Below are 20,797 nucleotides of genomic sequence, written 5' to 3' on the forward strand. Positions count from 1 at the left end.
AGACATAAACCAAGACAACCACCCATATTTATTAGGTCCAAAACAAAGGGTGGGGAAACTGAGGAAAGTGCAGGGAACAGACCAGGACCTTGGGGGTCACTTCAAAGACTTCTTATGCCAATTTAAGAGAACTATCGTATCTCCATGATGACATTTATGGTAGGAGTGCAGGAGTGAAATTCCTTCAGCTGCAGTCTCTACTTAATTAGTGCTGGAGCCAAGGTGTCCTCAGCTGTGGTCTTATCTTGCCCTCTGAGGTATCTCTGGCCTCACAGGCCACTACAGGCCTCAGCCAGGACCAGTGATTCATAGAGGTTCACTTACTATGGATCAGCTCCCATCGCCAGGCAAGGAGCCTTGGCCTAGCACAGACTCACAGATAAACATAGAAAGCCAATTAATAAAATTTAAATCCTGCTCAGAGCTGCTTCATAGTGGTCTCCAAAAATTGTCACAGTCAGTACTCACTCTCAATCCTATATATCTGAATGCTGACTTCCTTTAAACTCAACAAAGATTATTCTCTTAGGGCTAATTTGGGTGAAAACAAAAATAGCAATAAATCAATGAATCAAACAATGGTTGGAACATAATAAAGTGTTTTTTTGCCATGGTTGGAAGGAGTGGAGTCAGTATAAGGCTGTTATGGCATATGCCACAAGCTTGTAGCCTGTACTCACCTGCTTCATTAAATGTGGATTCCACTCCCAAGATCATCCATGGTCTAATGTGCCTGTGGATTTACCCTAAGTGTGTCCACTCTCCCAGGAGAAAAGGCAGGTTGATTTGCTTGTTTCTCATTGGCCAGCATTTACTCATTTGCATATCCAGCTTCAAGAGAAGAAGCCTAGCACACCTTGTGTTCTGCATGGTCTGTGCCCAGTTAAAAGTTACTGGAGAAAAGATAAGCATGTGGAGCAGCTCGTAATCTGTCCCCCAGGTACTCCAACAAAGAACATCTAGAGTCACACAAGCCAATGCCTCAGTGTCACATGATTTTCTTGTACTTTTATGTTAATACAAACTTTGAAGGAAAATACTCAAATTTAAGAGAGAATATTAAATATTAATTATAAAAACTAACCATATTTGCATTTTATATAAATTTTATATAGAATAAATGATTTTAAAGTAACATGAGATTGATTCCCCTGATATGGTTGTTTTGCATGTGTAAGCATAATAAATATATGATTCAATTATGTAGAGTCAAAGCAAGAAGCTGGAAGCACTTACTATAGGAGAGGAAGCACTAAGAATCATAGAAAAATAAGTCAGAAATATTTTTCACCTTCGAAGATTTATAGTGAGCAGGAGGAAAGCAATAGTCCAGATTCATTGAAATAGAAAATCCTGTAAGATAAATGCCCAGTCACCTATACTCTTAGTGCTGATTTCAAAGAGGAAGATAATGCATTTCCTTTGGTACTAAAAACTGTGTCATGGAGTAGATTACAGTTAAAAACAGCCAAAAAGTATAGCTTAGGATTTTTATCAGATGCATATGTGTGTGCCTGTGCATGTGTGTATTCACTAGTTTGTGAATAAATCCAGTGAGGCAATGGCAGGATAAAGATGGAGCAATGGAGAAGTCCCCACAGACCACTTTCACTTGCCTATGTGCAAATTAAATGTGTATCTGTGTCCATGATTCGTGTGTGCATGCAGGTATCAAATGTTTACTGCTGCTGACTATGACCCAAGCATTATTTGAAAAAGCAGAGAGGATAAAGCAAAGTTACTGCTCCACATGCAATGTATAGTCGGAGCAGGGCAGCATAAATGAAACAAAAATGAATAAACAATGCTAGATATTTATTAGAATAATGTGTCCAAGCCCTAGCAATCCAAGCCCTAGTAAAACAAGGTGGGCTTGGAGTGCAGGCAAAGGTCAGAATAAAAATCCTTTGAAATAAAGATTTGAAGGCTGAGTGTGTGTGTGTGTGTATGTGTTTTTATGAGGCAGTGGACCCAGGGGCCTCATACTGAGCTATATCCCCATCCCTTTTGCAAATTATTTAAGATAGGGTTTCACTAAGTTTCTAAATTGCCCAGACTAAGTTAGAATGTATGCGCCTCAGTCTGGAATTCAGAGTTCTGGAATTAGAGGCATGTACCATTATACCTAGGTAGAGTCTTATTTTGTGAACAATGGAAAACCATTGTCTTGGTTAGTTTTCATTCGTTGCTGAGACAAAATACCAGGTGCCCAGCATGAAGGAAGGAAAGGTTTATCTCTTAAAGTATTGGAGTCAGTCCATACTCAGCTGGCTCCAAGGCAGGGCACTGTGGCTGAGGAGCAGCCATTCCTGGCAGCTGGAAGCTGCAAGAGTAAAAAGGGAAAAAGAGGAGAAACACCCCTTCTTCCTGCCCTTACATTGTATGCTGGCTCCACCCCTGGGTGGGTGCAGCACTCACACTACCAATCCCAGCACTTGACAATGGACCAATCACAAATGCTAGATTCGACCCTCTTGATGACTGCTTGAGGCTTGGGAGATCACCTAGACACAAACTATAACAATCATTGTCAAACGTCAAGCCACAGAATAATATCCAATTTATATTTTTTTGCTTTGGTTGATATTTGGAGGATACATTTTTACAGGCTATAAGATTGGTTTGAATTAAAAGACTCAGTGGAGTTCAAGACAGTTTTTCAAAATCATTAACCCTGACAAAAGTCTAAATCACAGGCTGGCAAACTTTAGAATATTGGCCAACGTCAGTCTACTACCTGTTTTGGTAAATACTTTTTTAAATACAATTTTATTCATTCATTATAAATTGTTTGTGGCTGCTTTTTGTAGTATAGGGGCAAAGTTGAGTATTTGCAATAGATATAATGTGGCCTTGAAAAGCTGTTTACAGAAAGAGTATGTGTACCTCTCTCTTACATTAAAATGTTGATAAGGGATAGAAAAATAATTTTGGAAAGAGAGCTAAATCTGACTGCAACATGCTGCAGACATGTGAACTTAGACAAGATAAATCCAGTGTTCTTTAGACTTAAAGAAGAAAGTTACCAGATTTAGAAACCTGAAAGGTGAAAATTAGACCTGATATTTAAGGACAGAGAGGAGGGATACGATACAGTTGACTACTTATTGTGTGAGGTCAAGGTATTCAATACATATTTGAATACTTCAACAATAATTTTGAGGTGTTTTATTACTCTCATTGTAAGTTAAATTTGCACAGGGAAAAATTCAACCATCATAAGTACATACTTTGTTATATTTTATGTAAACTGGTTAACAAATGCTACAATCAAAATAGAATGTTTGGTCCTTAGAAATTATCTTCTGTCTTCTTCCAATCAATATCTCCCATAACACATAACATTCCTCATTCTCCCTTCTCTCACACTTAATAGTTTCATACCAGTCTTAGAATCTTACTATACAACTCTAGCTCAGATCCATTCTGTCTGGCTTCTTTTGCTTGACATAACGTTTCTAAGATTCGTACACTGTTGTGCTTATCACTAATTCTGTTTTTTTTTTAATTGCTGAGTGGAATTCTATTTTATGACTATCCACAAATTTGTCCTTTGTTCTCTTATTGGTGGACAGTTGCTTTTATTTTCAGCTTTTGATAATGTTATTGGGTAACATTGCTATAAACATTCTCATGTTAGTCTCTTTGTACATACAGGTCTTCATTTTTTCTGGGTAGATGTTGAGGTGTGGGTACAAGTTTTCATTTTGACTCAATAAATACCTAAGAGTATTATTGACTATAGTTAGGTTGCTTTAATATGATAAGAAAGTACCAAAAAACTTTCCAAACTATGTGTGTGTTTTCCATTCCCTTTCTACCTGAAGATGAAGTACGTTTTCCAGTTGGTTCACATACATACCAACATTGGATATTGCTATACTTTTAACTGTATCCATTGTAATAGAAGTGAATTTATCAATTTGTGCATGAGTTTACCTTATTTCTGCACATGAGTGACTAATATTTATAAAGCGAGTTCACACCAATGTGGAGGGAATATAGATTAGCAATCTGTGTTTTTTTTTTTAAATAGAGTTTTTAACCAGGCTTTGGTATTAGAGATATGTTGACTTCATAAAACATATTGGAAAGTATTCCCTCATTCTGTATTTTCTAAAATAACTTAGGAAGATGAGCATTTTTTCTTTAAATATTTGATAGAATTCACAAAAATGGCTTCTTGACCTGAGTTATTTAGAAAACATTTTGATAGTAGATGTTTTAATCTATAATTATTATCTACATTTTCTAGTTCATCATCTTGGTCTTTCTTTTTATTTTTATTTGTTTGCTTGTTTGTTTGTTTCGGACAGGACTTTGTAGAGTTCAGGTTCTCCCTAAACTCTGTCTGTAGCCCAGGCAGGTCTCAGACTCATAGTGATCCTTCTGCCTCAGCCTTCAGAGCGCTGAGAGAAGAGTCATACACCACCATATACAAGTTCATCATCATGAATCCGCTCTTCAGCTGTGTTGTTCAAGAGATTTCTTCATTTCTTTTGAGTCATCAAATACATTGTCTTGAGAGTGTTAAAAGTATTTTATGGTCTTTTAGTATCGATAGTATTTGTGGAGTTATCCACTTACTTCTGATTTTGATAATTTATATTTTCTTAGTTTTTCTGTTTATCAGAACACACATGATTTTAAAGATTGTCCTAATTTTTCTCCAAGGACAACCATGACTTTGTTATTCTCCTCCATTATATGCTTTCCATTTCATTGATTTCTGTTTTTGGTCTTACTTTTCACATATCTACTTAGTTTAATTAAAATGTCCTTGTTTTTTCTACTTCCTCATGCTGGAAAATTAAAATACTTAATTTAAATATTTCTTCCTGGCTTATAAAAAATTAAAACTATTCACATTCCCTGTATGCATTGCTTTCACTGTTTCCCATGAATTTTGATAGACTGGGTTTTCATTACCATGCACTTGGCTGCAAATTCTAATTTCCTTTGTCATTGCTTTCCTTATTCTTGAAGCGACGCCTCACCAAGCTCAAGGATATGAACATGGCCAGCACACCATCTGCAAGGACAGAGGTGTGGGTACCTTTCCTTTGCAACCCCAGAGCAGAAGGCACCAACCTTGACAACACCTGGGTTTAGATTTCTAGACGCCACCTCTGTGAGACAGCACATTTCTGTCGCTCCTGTCACCTACTTGTGGAACCTCATCTTAGCAACCCCAGCCACTGTGCTCATACCACACTGGTAATTCCAAGTTTCATCTCCTTTTAGCCTGAAACAAATTTTCGCTGCATGCATTGTAGTGCTGACTTGCTGCGAAGGAAGTCCACTGACTTTCTTGTTTTAAATGCCTTTATTTTCACAACAGAAAGCTCTTTCAGATACCTCGCTGGACGACATATGGTGGAGTGTCTAGATTATGTCACTTTCCTTTGACTGATATTCAGTTTAGCTCAAGCAATTAATTGATTTGTCTGCGAATCCTTTCCATCCCAGCAGGTTTGGATTCCTCCTTTGTTAGGAAATAGTCTATTGCGTGCTTTACTTCAGTTCCAGGATAGGGCTGCTGCTCCAGAGTTGCTCTCCACTTCTAGAACGACAACAGTTCCTGCTTTGTGACTTCTCTCCTGCCCCATCTACCAGGTTAGAAGCTGAATGTCTCCTAGCGCTGGCAGACTCCTGGGACCTCAGTTGACTCTCCGTCGTTCAGTGTGTACTTTCTGAAACATATCGGAAAATCTTGTCCTGCAAGGTGCACTATTGTCCTTGACAATAAATGGCACACGACTCTTTTCAGACTGTTGTTAATTTCATCCACAGCTGCTGTGTGTCTGCTTATTTGCAAATAACAAGGGTGTTGACACATCTTGAGGTCTGTACTCGACTACACACAGTGTTAAGCTGGGGTCGACCTTCTGTTGCAGTGGCCCAAGACAAGTCTCTGGTACTGAGCTGCAAGTTTCTCTGGGCCTGGAAGCAGGGGTCTCATACATTTATCTAGGTTTACAGTTGCTTATAGCAGAATGGCATTTTCAGATCCCTTGCTCTGTAGTTACTTGTTATGGCTGGGAGCAAGAAGTTACTATAGTCCTTTATATTTTACTTCCTTAAAAACAACAACACTTCGCATGGATTTTCAGATAAACTGGAGTAATCGTATAGCCAAAGCAAGCTATTTCAGTTTCTAAAATAGCAGATAGTTAGAAAGTTCAATACTTTCTAATTTGATTAATTTCTATCATTGAAATTAGAATAAAATCACTGATTTAATTTCTAGACAAATGACAGTGGACTTATATTTAAAAATTAGATGCTTCAAACATGAATTGATAGGTCAAATGACAGTTTCTCTTTGCTATTTAAAAAACCAGATAGTTTTCTTATAATGAACACATTCACCCTTCAATTTGACTGTATATATGTTGTCTGACAGTGTTTCTTCAAAAATATTTGCAATTTGATATCTATATTTCTCTCACATCCATTTTCTTCCTTTTTAAAATCACTTTTTCAATCTGATATTATACATTTCATCTTTCTGTTTTTAACCACCCCTTGCATTTTCTCTTTTTGCTTTCAAATTCTTCTAATGTTTTTATTTCTATTTTTCAAAATTGTGTGTACAATTTGAGTCTTTGGAATAATGCTCTTCTCTCTGCCTATAAATCTTACCTCACCAGCAACCTCACACATTTTTCCTTCCTGGCTTAGAATTCTCTGGGCTTCTTCCTGTCTGTCTTTTGTATATATAAACCCAGCACTTTAAAAATAACTAAAGGCAAAATTTTATGCTGTTTCTAATGTCATAAATTTAACTTCTATTTTTTTTCCTATGGTTATGTCTAATCTCCATTGGGAAATATTCCTGAGAATGACTGAAATATAAAATTTTAGAAAGTCATTAAAAAAAACTGGTCAAACATGAAGCTTTAAGCTAATCTTCTAATATTTTACAGATTAATATTTCCAAAAAGAAGCTCAAATTAGGAAAAGTAAGTAAAATCTGAGATGCGCTTTACAAATAAATATAATAGTAACGAAAGTAATGCAATTCCCTATTCCTTTTCCTGTAAGCACACAAATCACTGCTGATAACTTAGGGTACCACATTAATTTTCAGAAATGTTTCATTTATAATGAGGCAGAAGCAGCTCTATTCTTAGGTAACTATTTCATAATTCCATTTCAGGGGAAAAGAAATTGAATGGAAACACAGTTCATAAAAAATGTAAGCTGAAAATAAGTAAGCTCCTGACATTCAGTAGAAATAGCAGCTTAGATGGGAGAAGAAAATTTGGTTCATACCTATATCAAATTTGTCTGCAAGACTATTGGAAAAGTAATGAAAATTTATCTCCTGAGGTCATATAATATCCATTACCAAAGGAGTTCTCAATTACTTCGGTTGTGGATACATACATACACCTAAACCTTTAGGGGGTACACCAAAAAAACACACCATAATTATGTTGACCATATTTCTAACCCTATCCTCATATTACATGATTTGACAACATTATGGAATACTTCAATCAAAACTCTTTTAGCTTTCAGTGTTTGATTTAATATTAGATTTCCCTTTAAAAGAATGTTTATTATTATGCAATAGGCATATTACCTATTGCCTTATTGATTGCTTAACAATGGCATTGCTATTTGTAGATAGATATTATTTATTCACTTTAAAATATAAAAATGTTAAAATGCAACTAGCAATAAAAGATAGAATGTGACTCTAAATCAGTTTGATTCCAAAGTTTTTATTTTTAAAAGCTGTACAACTTTATCTTTCAAGAGAGATTAATCAGGACGCCTTTGAGTATTTAGATTAAGAGCCTGTGAGTTGATCTATAAGTAGTAGTAATGTGTCATAAATATGTAATAATATGGATGAGACCAGATTTTATACAATTAGGTAATATATTTGTTAGTCGTTGAGAAAGAGAAAGAATGTAGACAATAGCTCTCAATTCTATCAGGTTCTGAGAATATTAATAGTAACTCCCTCTTTTTTCCCCTGAAATATTTATAGACATCTGAAAATGAGTATAATCCTTTAAATATAAAATAAAATAAAGAAAAAGTAACAATACATGCTGCAATGCATAAATCCTCAGCAGTTACTCTGGGAAGGGATCATGAAGTTTTATATGAATGAATGAAGAGTTCTTTCTGATATTTTTATTGAAATCAATAATTACTGTAACTGCTACGACTACAAAGCCAGAGAGTGCAGCAGGACTTTATGCTGGTGATTCACACGCAATAAACGTGTAGCTAATGATGCTGTGATTTTTAGTAATTACAGAAAAGTCTAGGCAATAGCTGAGAAAGAAGACAATCTTCATAATGTAAGAATTTCTGGAAGCTGACTTTATATTGAAACTTTGCCAAACATTCTTCATGTTGTGTGTGAAATAAATTCTAAGATGAGGGACTTTTAAAACAAAGACCCTTTCACCCATCTGAAGTGTGGATCAACTCTTAGGGGGCATGGAGAGGCTGATTTGTAAAATACTGGCTCTTAACTCTAACTGCTTCTAGCTCATAATCAATACGACAACCACAACTCAAAAACGGAAGCCTTGCTATATCTTGGCAGCCAGCAATGAGACAAAGGGGTGAGACACAGAGGGCTACCGGGTGAACTGGAGATACACATTATAAGGAACAACTAAAAGAAATGACTCTCAGGAATGGTAGTTTGCATTTTCAAGTAACTGACACAAATGAGGTAGAATGGGCGAAGACAGCCAGAATTCGGTGATGTGACTCAGCTAAAAACCACGTTTACAAGGACCGAGGGGCACTGAGATGGAAAACTGGAAAGCGTGAGAACCGACTCTGTTTTCTTCTTCAACTCAATGTAAAACTGCATGTAGATACATGGAGATTCCATGCTTGGTCCATGACAGACAATTGCTGAGAAGACCTAGAAAACCTTGGGAAAAGGTCTCCTATAGGTGCTAAAGGTCTCCACATTCCTACATACATAAACAGCATAAGTGCTGTTTCTTTTGGAGGGGTTCACAGCTGAGCTCTGGGCAGAAGATCACGGGCATCTACATGCTGCGAGGACAGAAATGCTGCCTCCTCTGCAGAGGTTCTCTGTCCCCATATGTGCTCTCCTGAGGGAAGGAGAACCATTTGTAAAACACTCATGACCAGTTAGAACCCTGGTTCCCCCCGCCCCACCACCCCACATCATTAACTAGGATCATTGCCACAATCTAGAGGAAGCTTTGCAACTTAAACAAGGTCACATCATCAGGTACCACAGGAATCTCTTCCCCCACAGTTCTTCATATCCATTAGACACAACTGGGGATTCCTGCCAGGATTCTAGTCTCTTGTTCTCCACCATCTCCCATGTTCCAGCATCCGCAGGCCACAAGACCAATGAGCAGTCAGTTGAGGAAAAGTAAGTAAATGGGAAAGAATGCTCATTTAAGAAATTAAGAGGTGAAAATGGCTAAAAGGAACTTCCTATTATGGAATGAATAATGCAAAAGGGACACAAACTTAGATTCTGAGCAAAAGACAGCCCATTTTCAAATCAAAGAAAAAGAACTAGATGGACTCAGCAGTGAAGATTTCATAGTGAGGCAACTGGCAGGGAGGAGGTGGGAGGGAAATGAGTGCATAGCGTTTTCAAAGGCAGGGGTCATATTTTATTTCTCAAAATGGGTAATGGAAAGGTGCTTATTTTATAATTATTTGTCATTGGTATACTATTTGTGTGTATTAAATATGTCACACAAATAAGATACATTTTAATGGAACATCAATAATGTAGTAAAAAATAATGCAATTATGCAGCTGTGCATCACGTCCCAGCCACTGTGACATGCTTTGTGTTAATTTCAGCAGCAATCTGGAAGAGTGATTGTGCATGTAAGGTGATAGCAGCAGGAGTTCTGTAGCCAGAGAACCTAGGTTCAAGCTTATGCTTGGCCGTCTGTCAGCTTTGTGTGATGAGGGAATGTACATTCGATTTTAAGCCTCCATTTCTTCATCTGTAAAATGGATTTCATGTCCTAATTGCAATTACTCTTGCTTCTTTATTCTTCACTGATGATATAAGCCTTCATAATCCCTCCATCATCCATGGCTTTCAACTGTTTACCTGAAGGGAAAGACTGGCAGGGATGGAACAGAGAGCTGCTGAGGAGCAGAGAGATGATTTGTCAGGCAAGGTCCTAGGAGGCAGCAGGGAATGGAGCAATCTTTACTTCTGATATCCATAACATTTCAGGGTAACTAATTTCCTTTTTAAAAGCAAGTTTCAGCTTTGTGAGATAAATCAAAAAGGCTCTGCTTGGCACTGGGAAGAAGCCTGTTTGGTCAGATTTAATAGAAAAAAATAGCATTGCTTTTGTGGAAATATCTGTCAGACCATATTTTTCCTTTCTTCAAAAGTCATAGCCTGATCTTCCATCTCTCCATAAAAAAGAGGGGCAGCTTTTGTACTTTAAACATAGCATACATAAAATCAGTTTATGTAACAGCTAGGGACCAGAGATAGCTACCACTCTTACTTGAAAAATGTTTCAATTTAAAAAGTCCATAAGTATTTTAGAAAAACGGGGCATCGATCCAGGTGGAGTGCATGCCTGGATGACAAGCATCTGTCAGGAGTCAGAAGATAAACAGAATATTCAAATGATTCATATCTTGACAACTATCTGACAGTGTGACATGGTGATTAATGTTATCAGTACAGGAGCCAAGGCTTGTTTTGGCACTGTCTGTGTGACCATGGTGGAAAAGAATTCTGTGCCTCAGTTTCCTTAATTTCAAATTGGCAATGTTAATAGTACAGACTCATTTAACTTGCAAAATTTAAGTCAATTCCATGTTAGTTACTCTTCTTTTGTTGGTGAGACAAAACACCTAAGGCCCAAAGTAATAGGGATAAAGATTTATTTAGTTCAGTTTATAGAAGTTTCAGTCCTTAATCAGCTGACTCCAAGGCCCATGGTATGGTAGAGGGGCAACAGTTCATGGCAGCAAAAGATACAAGTTAGCAGAGCAAAAAGAAGGAGAGCAGCCTTCTTTCCCTCCCATATATCTTAAGCAGGATACCCAGGGTGGGGTGTAACTCTCACACACCATCTCTGTGATCTCTAGCTAGCACAGGCTCAGGATGTTTACAAAGTGAAGATCCGGCTCCCTGCTGAGTGGCTTAAACTTCTCAAGTTGATACAGTGAATCATTACAATATCCTACAGAGTAAACAACCATTCTAGGGCATGTGCTCTACACCATTGAATGGAGAACTGCTGAGTTACTTCAGCTTCTGAACTTTTCAAGGTAAATCAACCATAACAAATACCTTAGAGTATACTGTCCTAAGAAACATGCCAAAGTACATCCCTCTATCATAAATTTTATTATACTTATTTATGTAGAGGAATTCCTATGATAAGTGGCTATAAAACAATTACCTTTGTGGGAAAAATTGATTATTCAATTATGGCAATTAAAAAATACAATGAAACCCAAACTTTTATACCTGAGAGAAACAACCTGACCTGGAATGCAGCATTCTAGGTTGAATATGTTCACATGCTCACGTACATTTGAAACAAAGAATCATCTATAGTTACCCTTTCCTTCCAAAAATTCAGATAGTATGCAAAACTAGATACACTAAAGTTCATGGCAATATATTTTATAATTTTATAATAAAAAAACTTGACAAGCATCTAAATATCCAGCATTAGAAAGTAATTTACCAAAATATGGCACAATAATATATAACATTTATTCTTAGGTTAAAATGTTAAACAAAAATGAAATAGTTGTAAAACAGTATATACATTATCATGATACAAAAGGAGTATATATATATATTGCTATACAAATAAAAATTACATATGCAACACAAGATAGGTAGGGCATTTGGTTAATGGAATTTTGGGGGTATTTTTTCTTTTGGGATTTTTGTTAGCTTCAAATTTTTGTGACTGAACATATATTAATTTTATACTTTAAAAGGTTTTTGAAGCATATTATAAAATGAGTACAGAGACATGTAGGACTCCAGACATAAACATGATAACGGCCATAATTTTGACAGAATTAATTATAAAGTTTAAAAAATAAATATATAAAAATGTTTTTCCTTTGATAAAATCACCAACACTAAGAACTCAAAGTAGATGAGAACTCGAATTAGCCACTTTATAAACTTAAATTTGACTGATTCTTCACTACAAAAGATAATACCATTATAGACAAATCTATCTGGATTTATTTGTGTACTGAGAACATTGATGTTCATTTCATTAGCAGAAATTTTATCTATTAAAAATGTGAGTAATGTAGCACTGCTTTACATTTATAGATTCATTTGTTTATTCAAAACACATACATCAAATACCCATCAAATTAAGACCTTGAACTAGGCAGTTGAAATAGAGAATAGAAACAGAGACTGCTTTATAGGTGAGGCATAAGTTACAGCATAATGTACTATATTACATGGTAGTGCACGTTATAAATAATGGCATATGTAGTTATATGTAGTTATAATAAACCTGTTGTGTTCTTATTATTACTTAAAATTAAGTGAGTTATATGGCACCAAATTGAAGTTTACCCCACTAGCATTAGGAAGTTTTACTCATTAACTCATTGAACATAGAAATAATACCAAATGTACACCATATTCCAAACTTGTGATACAATGATTTTCAGAAACTTAGGGTCAAATATTCTCTTCTTTATTGAACCACTTGCATGAAAATTAGTATAAATCTACTTCAGTAAATATCAGTCATTTGCAGATGTGGTAAAATACCTCTGGATTGATTAAGGTAGTGACACCTGAAATCCAAGAAATGATAAGAAATTACATCACTTGTCCAATTCAATGGTTTTATTTCAATTTTTTCACTTGGCAACTAGATGTCCAGGAGCTTGACAGAATCAGGATTAAATATATTTTTATAAAAAGATGAGAGCATATTTGGATTTTTGTATCATTGACATTCTATGGGCTATGAGTGCACAATCAGTCAGTCATCATTTTCAGTTGCAAAGAGATTTTAGTGATTCAAACTGAGCAAAGATATTCACTGAATCATCATAAATATAAAAGTGATTTTGACTTTGATGGCACTCAAAATTAGTTAAAAAAGTAACATCTCAAAATCATGGGGTAACATCAAAATATTACCAGTGCAATAGCAGGCGTAGCTGTCTCCTTATTCCAGAAGAGTTTTCATTATATATTTCCAAAGAATCATAAAACTTTATCTGCCTGGCACTGCACATAAACCTCTCTGGATGGTGAAAGCCTTTTGAATGGATTCGTGTTGATTAGTGACACTCAAATATGTGGTAAGAATGGCTCTGAAGTAGCTCTGCTACCTTGCACATAGTTATAAGTGTGGAAGTTTAAACAATAAAATCATGAATTCTTGGCCATTGATGGGCAGAAATACTTTGCGTAAAAAAATAACCTATAAAAGTCTTGGCCAACAAATCAGCTTGACCATGTCTTGCTTCTCACATCAGAATAAAGATCATGTGTTGTGGGAGACCACTATGAAGCGGCTCTGAGCAGGATTTAAATTTTACTAATTGGCTCACTATGTTTATCTGTGAGTCTGTCCTAGGCCTAGGCCCCTTGCCTGGTGATGGGAGTTGATTCATAGTAAGTGAACCTCTATGAATCACTGGTCCTGGCTGAGGCCTGCAGTGGCCTGTGAGGCCAGAGATACCTCAAAGGGCAAGATAAGGCCTCGGCTGCAGACACGTGGCTCAAACACCAATTAAGTAGATAGAGAATGCAGCTGCAGGAATTACTCCTAGAGTCTCTCTCCTACCATGTCTTCATGATAAGACAGAGCTACTGAATTGACTTGATTCATTACTTGGAGTCATCCTTGAAGTGACTCCCAAGGTCCTGCTCATTGCCTGAGCTTTCCTCAGTTTCCCCATCCCTTGTTGTTAGACCTTATAAATTAAGTGGGTGATCCAGAGAAGTCTTTGTCTTAGCTCTCAGAGTCACAATCTTAATTAAAGTGTTTGACCCTTCTGGAGCCCTAAAAAATGACACAATTTGTCTCCTTTTATTTAATCTCCGGGGTACACTCATGAGGGAGATCAGGGATGTAGGTCAGGACCTGATAGTGTATCTCCTCCTTAAATGGACTTGTGGCCGAGCTAATGTACAGGCAGATAAAACCAATCAAGGAAGCTTCTTGGGGAAAAAAATGTATGGCTTTGTGAAACAGAGTGGTTAGCTTCAAATAAGTTCCTTTTTCTGGCTTCACAAAAGGCCCTGTCTGGAGGAGGACAAGGAAGGTGAGGAAATTAGCATTTATACAAATTCTCATTAGTTATATATTCTTCAGAAAGAAGCTTCTATAAATGTGATATTATTTTTATCCTCTCTTTACAGATATGAAAATCTACAAATTAACTTAGGCCCACGTAGGAAAAAGCACCAGAGAACAGACTCCACCTTGACAAACTTCTCTATATCTGCCCTCTTCATTCCTCATTTTACTACCAGTAAATAACAAATGAGTGAATGGATGCATAACAACAAAATATTCTGAAGATAAAACCCCCATATTCATAATGAAATGCTACATTCCAATGCCCATCTTTGAGAGTCTCAAGAACCAGTTTCCACAAAAAGTAGTTTCAGAAACAAGAGAGCAACGAATTAGAGCCAAAAAACATTGCATATGACATCAAAAGATACGTGCCAGGTGTAATCACTAAGGACTATTTTAATTACCCACCCTTCCTATTTTTCAAATCTCTGGAAACAAAACCTTTGTCAATGTTTGTTCCCACAGCAGATGAGCCTGCCAAAATCTGTTTGGCTTCTCCTCTGCAAGTCTTTCTGAATTTCTTTCTTTTCCCAGATTTTGGTCTCATGAGAGACAGCTTTCTGATGGGTGAAAGTTTATTTTAAAATATATTTTCCAGCCAGTCTAACTCTTCTCAATGGAAAGGTAGGTTCACAGCAAGGGTTTAGTACACAACTGTGATTTAAAGGCCCTATCTTCCACCTGAAGTTTTAATGCACATACTTTTCTGCTTTAAACACAGACCTCGCTTATCATTTGACCTCTAAAATAATTCTCTAATGCTTAAATGTTTACCAACCTGTCTTTAGAAGTTTAAGAGTGAATGTTGTGTAACATTGTGTACTATTTCCTTTTTCCTGTTCTCAAACAGATATTTTTATTGACATTTATTCTCCAGTGTTTAAAAATATGTGAGGAGTTTATTAAACTCATTTATCTATTAAGCATGAGACTCCATGGCATAATTTTCTCACAACCAGTGACCACACATTGACAATCAGTTGTGAACATTGCATGGTTCTTTGGTTTACCTCTTTATAGTGAGAAAGAATGCATTTCTACTTATAGGAGAAGTAGTTGTATAATGCCACTTATGAGCAATATTTAAATTTTAGGCAAGAGACAAGATGCGTGTGCACGTGTGTATCCCCCTAAAGACCATGTTTTATATTTATTCTTTTACAGTCAGGCTTCTTTGCTTCTTTCCATTTGTTGGACATAAAATTCATTTTAATACATGTTTCCCCTATTTTCTCAGATCAAGTAATAATGATAATAACTAAGGCTGTACAACAGCTCCAGTGTGAACCAGTGACCGAAGCTTGGCTGAGCAAAAACATAAAATTCTCTAAACACTTGGGTGCAAGAGTAGGACACAAAACCATGATGTCCCCTTGATACTGAGGCCTGAAGCTGAGCTAGATGTAACAGGAATGAAGCATTCTGTATCCACTGGGGTTGGTAATGTGGGATGACAGCGGTGTGAAATGACAGAAACCACAACACACTTCCAGCTTGTTGTGAAGGAAGGAGAGCTGAGCAATGGAGAGGGGGTCTCCTGACCATTTGCATAGTCTTTAATGCTCACCTTTATCTAAAGAAAGAGGAATTTTTTATATAAGGATCAGAGACAGAAGAGCGTGGGCTACATGCCATCAGAATTCATCTACTTCTTGATGTCTTTTGCTTAAGCCAGTATGAACTGGACTTGCATAATACATACCTGAAAGCATCCTGATTATTTGAAGAAATCCTGATTACTGCATAAATAAATATCTTCTGGCTGCTGGAGGGAAAGGTATTTTACATAAAAACAGGAATAAAATATCAAGGGAAAAAATGGAAAGATGACACTGATCCCAGCAAAAGCCATTGTAGTGCTTCTCCTAAGACTCTTGAGATTAGGAAAAGAAGACTGATTTTGTGTAAACTAAACCCAGAAATCAACACTAATGAATAAGACTTGAACATGGAGAGTCACACAAGTGATAGCATATAGATTTTATTCTGGTACATAGTCTTCTAAATTATATGGATATGTATGGCTTCCTGTCCGCCAGACCTGGCATTTTAAATGGTTAGTTGCAATACCATACGAAAACATCCTCAAGGGCCTTTCCTCCTCCTCCTCATTTTCTTCTTACTGTATCTTCCTGCACTAGATAGAAGTTCAGAAAACAGTTTTCTAACCTGTTGCAAATCCGCAAGGGCTTCTAGACCCATGTGAGAGGAAAGAGGTTGAATAAGATTATTCTCAGTGAGCCAAAAGCATTGTACTTTAATTATAAATTTGCAGGTTAAATAAGCTAACACAAAGGAGGACAGGAAATTAAGACAGAGGCAGTTTTAGAAGCAAGGGATTTATGCTGTCTCTGCAACAGATGCTGGGTTTCCTGCCGTGGTCCCTCAGAGAGACGTGTGCATTTTCTAACATCAGATTTTGTCAGTAAACTCAGGAATTCCAGTATATGTGAGTTATGGAAAAGTAACATGCTTTAAGTATATTGTAGACAAACAAATTAAACTTGTCTAATCAAGATTTTAGCCTATAAAATTTGGGGCAATTTTTTTGATTGATTGAAAACAAAATATGATTATTTTCACTTGTTATTTCAGTGTCAGGTTACAACATCCATGTTTGGTGCCTGAACCAAAATGATTTAACAAATCTAGTCAAGTAACAAACAAGCAGCGTCTCACAATCTCCCAACCAAAGCTCAGCCTACTCAATTCACTAAATACACTATTGATTTTATAGAATCACCTAGTCTGGAGTGTGAAAATGTTTTATTCATTTTGTGTTAAGAGAGCTAACTATGAAGATCATTAGTGGGAGCCCAGCATTGCAATGAAAACCAGAGCAGTGGGGCTTTTTCTTGGAGAAGATACAGGAGATGCCTATTTTTCACTGCCTAATTCATCATGCAAAGATAAAAACAACCTGGGTTACACAGGTAAACTACTGTATTAGAAAAGGATTCATTTGCATGTCAAGTAAATTATTACCCAGTGGGTTTGCAAAACCTATCACAGGTCTAAAATGCAGGTTGAGAAACCATTTGGAGGGCTTAACAATGGAGCCACTTTGCCATGCTTCAGACCCTCTTTGCCCTCTGCAGTCTACATGGTGAGCATGACAAGTGCCCACTGCAATGTGGCTGACATTGGTTTTCTCTGACCCTGAGAACTTTTGTAATAATGATACCGGTCCTTTGATGTCTTCCCTTAATTTTTTTTTTTTGATCTTGAAAGTAGAAAATAAATACATCTACTTTTACAGGAGAAACTTGTGCTCACCTACTGTGTCTTTCCATGAATGGTTTTGTTTTCTATTGAATTCTGTCTATTTACTAAACATAATAGGAAAAGGCAACTGTGTTATGATATTTTGGTTTTCTTTGACATGTCAGTTAATTGGCCAGCAGGGATATCAAAGTGTTTGTGCAGTGGTAGCTAATATCAAATGCAGAATATAACATCAAAGGGTCTGCTTAGGCAAGAAATGTTAACAAAACAGTATTCAAAACACATCAACCAGTAGGAAGCTGCCAGCAGTTAGAGGCAGCCAGGAAACCTGCATTCATGGACGTCCAGTTTGAACCTTCAAGGGCATGTCTGCTAATTACCTCCATCTTGTTCCAAGAAGATTGTTTCTTAGCCAGAAGCCTAGAAAATCAGATTTGATTGGTCCCCCAACTAAAGCAGAGTGTACCCACAGAAGGAGTCTTCATTTCTTCACTGTTGAGAAATCTTTCAAGTTCATCAATGTGGAGAATTAATGAGCTAATTTTGCAGAAATATTTTCCATAGAGGTTTAGGGTTAATTGCAGAAGAAGCCTTGAATTCAAGCAGAATCCACAAGAATAATTTCCAAAAGATACAATCATGGCTTTCATATAAATGTAAAATGAAGATGTGTCCAAAATTTATTCAGCTCACTAATTAATAAAGGAACCAATATGATAATCAAAATGGTTCAAAAGGTATTTAAGACAAGGTTAATTATAGGACATTTGATAAAGAGATGTTAGAATAAAATTACTCTGCTGAATTTAAAAAAAAATACTGTTAAATGTCTCACAGGTAACCTTCAGAACTAATTTTTATAACATTATTTGCAGATAGATATCTGTAAGCTGATATGTAACTTCACTGTCTGAATTCTTAACAAATATTAAAAACCAAAGAATAGTTCAGTCTCCTAAAATTAAGTGTTAACTGGTGATTCTGCTAAACAATGCTTCAGCATGACATTAAAAAGATATGCAAGTCTTCCTTTGAATTATTTCTGGCAAGAGTAAGCAGTTTGTCAGGAGATACTTCTTTGCACTTATAACCAAGATGTGCCAAGATGTGCCATTAACTCCTGTGTGACACTCATAAGCAATTATTCTTAGTTTTATATGTTGTGCCAATTAATTTTTTAAAGTACTACTCCTATTTCTTGCCTATAATATTTTATAGTTCTTTGAAATAGTGTTTCAATTAATAATATTTAAAATCTTCATAGGCATACAACAAAACTTCGTGATGCAATATAAAATATTTATCATGTGATTTCAGAAAACAGACAAGGACTAGACTGACATTAGTAATTTTCTCTCCAGGTCTAGTTGATGTGATAGGAGAAAAAAAGGATTGAGAGGTGGGGAGACACTAGAGGCTTCTAGTGTCTAAAATCAAACTGAAAGAACTTGATTGATCCGCCTCCTCTGAGTTGGATTTGGCTTGGGATACTATGACTTCTAACAGCTCAAAAATTTTCTAACTTCCGGTGAGCCACCCATCACAGCTTTTTCTAATTTTCCTGCAGGTCCTATGAGGTCATGAGTAGCACAGTGAGCGATCCAGGGACCAGTTACATCCAGAGACAGATTGGCAGCGACGTCTTGCGTAGCTGGTCAGTTTAGAGATCTGGCGAAAGACATTATTCATCTCAACCTTGAATCTCAATAGAATTGTACATGAAAATAGAGCTGACGTAATTTCATTTTAGTAATCCCCTTTCTCATGCAATTGAAAGCACTGTGAGGCAGCATTATTTCTACCTTCATGGAGTTTACCAATGGCACATGCAAAAAAATTGAGAGCATTTAACAAGTATATAATTCAAGACAATATGGTATCAGTCCATGCCTGTATAAATAATCTGTTAGAATGCTATATATTGTTGTAAAAAGTGACTTAATTTTAAAAATATGCATTAACCATTCACCCCTGTACAGTGCTCTAGAACTAGTAGTCTCTAGCTTCTGCTGAGAATTAAGTTTGTTTGCGTTCACTGTACACAAGAGAAAAAAATTAAACATTTTTTAATTTTTCCTTTTGAAAAGTGAAAATCAGGCTGAGTGAGGCCAAACAGATACAGGAAAGGAGGGTGATCTTGACATAATGTGTGGTTGTAGACGTTTCTGATGTGTGTGACGTAAGCGTGATCTCCAGGCCGGTGCTACACCAGACTGTGTGACTGAAGCCTTGCGCTTGGGAACAATCTTGAGAAGCAGAGGTGAAGGCATAAAATGAATCCGTGCTTTGGTGCAGCTGGAGTTTTCCTCTGCTGGAAACAGTCCAGCAGGGTGTGCAGCATATTGAGTACAAATGTTTAAAAGAATGGGAGAATTAAAAGCATGTAATAGAGTAGCTTTGGGGAAGCCATCATGTTTGCATGTTAGAGAGACTTAAAAATATGGAATGAATCTTAGTAATTCTTGCTGTAGCAGTTACAGCAAGAATCATTCTTTGCTCTTCACAGCCAACCTTCACAAAGACGGTCACTGTGGTGGAGATCAGGATTCAAGGGGAGAACTGTTCGAGCCTGATGTGGACTTGGGCATGGTGGCCTGCACCTGTAATCCCAGCACAGCAGGAGTTGGAGGGAGAGGATTACAAGATTTAACCCTGCCTTAGCAATTTAGGGACTTAGCGAGATCCTGTCTTAAAATGAGAAGTAAAGCAGGCTGGGGGATGGTGATTGTAGCTCAGCGCAAAGGCTTTGAGTTTAGTCACTGGTAACACACACACATGCGCGCACACACACACACACAACTGACAGTGATCCAGAAAGGAAACATGCCGACTGGATGAGGAGAATGGCTCAGAAGCCAACAAAAATAGAGGTGAGAAATAAAACAGGACACAAAACCAAAGAAGATCTGAATAGGCTTACGAATTGGTCAGTGAGACCAGAGAATGAAGTCATTAAACCCTGTGCTGGCTGTAAAGTGAGACACTAGAAAAATTCTGTGGGAAGAGGAATAAACATGGCTGAAACATTTGTGAGAAGGCTCATCATAGAAAATATGCATTTTTACTCCTTTACCAGGGCTTTGCTAAGTTGATTAGGCAAATTGCTACAGCATTAAAACCTTCATAGAAATGAATTAATAGGCATGAAATGCAGCAAATTTGACAAATTAAAATTACGTGTAAAAGAAAATAGGAAAATATAATTTTTCTCTCTTCTATTATACATTGCTTCACTCCTATTATCA

The sequence above is a fragment of the Cavia porcellus genome, unplaced genomic scaffold, assembly GCF_034190915.1.
Source record: "Cavia porcellus strain 051 isolate PalLab524CR breed Dunkin Hartley unplaced genomic scaffold, mCavPor4.1 scaffold_1, whole genome shotgun sequence".
NCBI lineage: Eukaryota > Metazoa > Chordata > Mammalia > Rodentia > Caviidae > Cavia > Cavia porcellus.